At 26.3% G+C, this 5,650-nt stretch overlaps 1 pseudogene; it reads right to left on the reverse strand.

Annotated features, from left to right (window-relative positions):
• Window positions 1–545: 545 nt before the first annotated feature.
• Window positions 546–5,650, reverse strand: part of LOC107462713 (probable ADP-ribosylation factor GTPase-activating protein AGD11) — a 27,954-nt pseudogene continuing 22,849 nt past the window's right edge.

Consider the following 5,650-nt stretch of genomic DNA (forward strand, 5'->3'; position numbering starts at 1 on the left):
AATATCCGATCAGTAGTATCTGATAATCATCTGCTGTTTTTGCACTATATATTCTTTTTTATTGCCAAGTGTGTAACCATGATTTAAGAGTAATATTATAATAAAAAAAAAGTCAGATGAAGAATGAAGATTGGTTTTTTAAAATAAAAAAATTATTCAAAAAATAAAAACATATGCAACTCTACTTAAAAAATTTAGTTATAATCTTCGCTCTTCATCTAACTTCACTCTTCACTAAAACGTAATACGTTATTATCTAACTTACAAAAGAATTAATTTGATTTATCATTATATTTTTTAAAAATTAAAAATATTTCAAAGATCAATTTAAAAAATAAATTTTAAAAATAAATTTAAATATTAACTCTTTCAAATTCTGCAATTATATAGACAAAGTTCTTCCTTATTATAGAGAGAGAGAATCTAAAGTTCTTCCTTATTATATATAGAGAGAGAGAATCTACAATTATATTTATGTACGATACATTTGTCTAAAATTTGTATTCAAGTTAATTGATTCTATTATCTCAACTTTCTTTTGAATATTATTGAGTAAGAGGAACACATTCAATCTCAATCTCTAACACACCACTCTCAACATTTTGTAACCTAATTGAGAAAATGTTGTTTCATCTCTCCTTTGTGATTGGCATTAGCATCATCTTCACAAATGGAAGTGTTTTCTGTGATTGAACCACATCCCCCATGTTGTTGTTGCATATGCTCATAGCTTTTAGACTCCTCATATTCTTTTGTAGCTATCACTAGAGGTTCAATGTCTATTTCAGCCTCACCCATAAAATCATCGTTTGAAAATTTGTCCTTATCATATACACACTGCAGGGAATATTTACCTTTTTCTATCAATCAGAGCAATAATAAATAAATATTTAAATAGTTATAATAATTACCAAGATCAGTATAATGTTATTGTTTAATTATAATTATGTTTTTGTTCTCAAAGAATTGAGGACAAAAAGAAAAATATTATTATGGCCACATATTATTCTCAAAAAAGAAGAATTAATTTTATTTCTAGTCTACTCTATGATATTTACTTTTTAAAATTCTTATTGAATGGATTAAGTCCTAATTTTATTTATAACGTTTTATTTCGTTATATTTTTGTCTTCTAATTAAAAGTCTTTTTTTTTAAATATTTTTTTTCTGTTATTATATATTTTTCGTTTATTATTCTGTCACTTTTACTATCAAATTATTATTACTATTATTACGACTACCACAATTAAAATTGTTGTTACTGTCTAAAAGAAAATGATAATATAAGAAATGAATAATTTTTATGCATTTCCATGTTGAAATAAGTAGACTTTAAAAGAAATATTTTAACTTGAATCCCTCGAATATTTTAAAATTTAACATATTGTATGAGTGATGTCCAATTTAAAATACAGTAAACTTGAAGTACATCATATATATAAGTCTAAAAGAAAGTTTAGACGGTCAACAGATTTTATGATTTTTAGTCATCAATTAGTCATTAATAATATTTTTAATAGTATAATATTACATCTAATGACATAAAATCATTTAATTTTTTTTAATAATTAAATATTAGCTAAAATTTAATAAAAATACTGGCTCCCTAACACTCCTTTAAGTCTAGTAATAAAGACAGTTCATTAACAATTTTACTTAAAGTTTTGTTCGCTTATAGTTGTTTAATTAATGAAACTACGAAAATAGTTGTACCCAATGTGCTTAAATATTCTGTGCATCATGAGTTATGTAGTCAAAAATATCTTAAGATAAATCAATCGTATTGTATAGTAGATACCAAGACATGGTCACCTCTGAGAATTATTTTTAGCCATTTATTTTAGTTATCGATCTAATTTTTTAATTTAATAATTTAATAATATATTTTAATTTATATTTTTAAATATTAACGATTAACTAATAGCCAAAAATAATAAATTTTAATAATTTTTTAATATTTATTTATATATTAAAATGATCGCATATTCATATTTTTAAACTTTATAAGTAATAAAATTTATAATTTGATTATGGTACCATAAGTGGGAAAATATTTGAACTTACCACTTTAAGGGGAGGAATGTTTTCTGGAATTGACAACATTAGGCTCTCATTCCACACTGGATTCAAACTCTTCTTTATGACACGTGTTTTTACTGACTACAAGAATAAATATTGAAAGTGTTAAAATATAATAAAAACATTTTATTTTCTTTGTTAGAAGCAAATTTCATTTGTTTTTTAAAGATTAAACAAAAAAATGCTTACTTGGTCACCCAAAGAAAGGACAACATAAGGGTCACTAGACACTACATCTCGAACAACCAAGTTAGTGCCTTTTACCACATTAACCTTAATTAATCCAACAAATTCAACCATACCTGCCTATATATAACAATAAAGAAGCTAAGAAACCACATGATTAAGTAGTTGAATTAAAACCAATTAAAGAGGTTTAAGAATATAAACTTTAATTTACCAATGATGAGTTGGTTTTCTTTGGAGCTTTATTCTCATGATCTTTCTTTCCCCAGTTATGTCGCAATGCATTCCCAATTCGATGTTTATGTTTTTCGTGTTGCTTCTTGTCCATCGGAGAATCACTGAATGAAGGAGAATCACTTTGAACCGGCGGTGATGAATTACTTGCTTGACAAGGTTGTGATTTGTTGTCACCACCAGTAAATTGCAACAACTCATACTTTCGCCTAAGATATCAAATTGAACAAAATCTAATTGCTAGTACAAGTATACTAATGACTATATATCTATCACATCTTTTTATCTAAAAATCTTGTTTCAATTTGAAGCATGAATTATGTATAGTATAGGTCTATTTTATTTTACTTTATGCTAAAAAATCCAACTCTAAAAATTTAGGCAATTAAATAGGAACTAATACTCATATTTGTTCTTGAAAGATAATTCATTTTTCAAATTGATTCTTGAAAGATTTTATTAATTATATTAATCAAATTGGTCCTTTAATAAATTAGACTATGATGTATCACGTAGCATGCCAATATGGCAAGTTAATGACATATGTCATAAAATAATTGATCAACAAATTATAATCATGAATATGTATGTCAATCAAGTCTTTTGTGACATGTGTTATTAATCTACTGTGTAGTCATGCCACGTGATTTTTAGCGTAACACATCATTACCTAACGGATAGAATAATTAATTTGACTATAGTTGTATTTTTTTAAGGACTAATATAATTAACAAATTTTTCATTGACCAATTTAAAGAATAATTTTTTTATTAAGGACAAATAATTTAAGTATTAATTCTAAACAGAAGAGACACATGAATAATTATATATCTAATAATAATAATAATAATAATGGTGTGATTCCGATCGTTCATACATAAACAGTTATGTAAATTGTTACGTTTTCTTCATTCTAGATATACCTTATATAGTCAGAGCGTTCCTCAATTGATGAATTTGGGTCTGGTTTTTTAATGTTAGGTGGGAGGCAAGCTTCATACTTCTTGTTTAGTGTTGTGTTTCCTCCAAAATTGAGCAATGTATCAACTTCTTCTTCTGTCCAATCATCGAGCTTCAACGATAGAACCTAATATTTGTTTCAAGAAAATGTTACAATTACAAATTTATAAATGAGTCTAACATTATAAAAATTAATTTTAGCTAATATTATAGTAAGTTATCAAATAAGTTTAATATGAAGTCCACTAAAAATAAGCTTTTATTGAGTTTAAATTTTAGATGTTTCATTTAATAATTGAGTTTTCGATTTTTTGTTTTTAAGAATTTTGAATAAATTTTTTTCTTGTATTGAATATTAGCAAATTTGTTATTTCTTACCATCTTGGAACAATAATGTGTTATGCAATATTCAGACTTCTTTTTTCTTTTTTCTTTTTTCTAAGAAGCAATAAGATTAAAAATAGACGATACTAATAGAAAGGAACGAAAACTAATTAGAATCAACAAACTATGTTAAAAAGGACACCTTTGTTATGTGGACTCCTAAGCTTCTATGAACGCCCGAACACTTGATGCAAATAAATACTCCAAGACTTGTAGATCTGAAATTCAAAGATGCAATCAAACTCCAAACTACATAACAGGAACCAACATTGAGTTTGGGATTAAGATTTATATAATTAAAAAAATATTAAATTAATAGATTTTTTACATATTTAATCAACGTTTAATTAGACATATCAGATATTATGTATGCTATCAATTAACGTTCTACATGATCAATCGCTAATAAAAATTGTTTATGGAGCGATGGTAAAACAAACATGATTAATTTGTTATTTTTAGAGGATTAGTTTAATTGATAAAATTTTTTAAAGATTAATTTAAAAAATAGACTATTTTTTAAGGACTAATTTGACTATTGATCTTTTGTTTAGTCCATATTGCAGCACAATTAATAACCTCATTTTTCAGTGAAACAACGTTTATGTTTTCTCCTCTAAAAATCTTATTATTTATCACCTTCCAAATATAACATATAATGGCAAAGAATAATGTCATCCACACTTCTTTGTCATCTCTTTTTAGATTCTTTTACATCCATAATTCAAAACAAGTTTTTGCATCACTGGGCCACACCCAACACACCCTCCATTGATTTAATATACTCCCTCTACAATCTACGATTTATCACATCTAAAGATAAATGCTGCATCAATTCCTATTTCAAACCACAAAGTACACATTTAGATCTAGCTAAAAGAACAATCCCAAATCTAGCAAGTCTTTCTCTAATGTTCAATTTTTCTAACACCATGAACCATACAAAAAGCCCAACACGCAGAGGAACTATCCTCTTCCACAACTTTTCTTGTAAAGTTAAACAAATTTGGTTCGAGACCAAAAAAAAAAAAATAGGTTCGACTCATAACTCCTTGTTCTTATACACAATTAGGGGTGGCAGGTTACGTAGGATTTGGATTCAACTCTAACCCTATTCACGGGTTGAGATTTTTATATAAACTCAATCTTATTCTACTCACGGGTTGAGAATATTCCAATCCTAATCCTACCCGCTCTTAACCCGCGGGTTACAAAAAATATACATTATTATATAACTTGATGATAATTTAAAATAGAACTGATTTTTATGTAAAAAAAAATATTAAATTATCTATTAATGATTTTCTTTTAGTGATTAAGGATCTTTTATATTTAGTGAGAGGTTTTTGATTCAACATATCCTTAAAACATATTTTTATATAAGTATATAATATAAACATATATAGAGTACGGGCTGGTCGGATAGGATAGAAACTCAATCTATACCCTACCCGACCCGCATGAAAACCCTACCCACACCCTACCCTACCCGCTGCAGATTGGGTATTCACGAGTAGGGTACATATTGCCACCCCTATACACAACATGCAAAAAATATTTGAATAGAAATGACTTTTTTTTCTTCTTGGTGCCTTATCCCCTCCTTTGCTAACTCGACAAACATTTTGACTAAGTGTTAGTTTGGATTAGCTTTTTCAATAAAAAAATGACTTTTTTTTAATAAAGTATTTTTATTCAATTTAAAACATATTTAAATATATTTAAAAAAAAGTACTTTTATACAAATTTTTTTTAAAGTTAGTAATATCTTACTTAAACAAAACAAAAACAAAAGACATTTTGAATA

Source organism: Arachis duranensis, chromosome 8 (assembly GCF_000817695.3).
Source record: "Arachis duranensis cultivar V14167 chromosome 8, aradu.V14167.gnm2.J7QH, whole genome shotgun sequence".
Lineage (NCBI taxonomy): Eukaryota > Viridiplantae > Streptophyta > Magnoliopsida > Fabales > Fabaceae > Arachis > Arachis duranensis.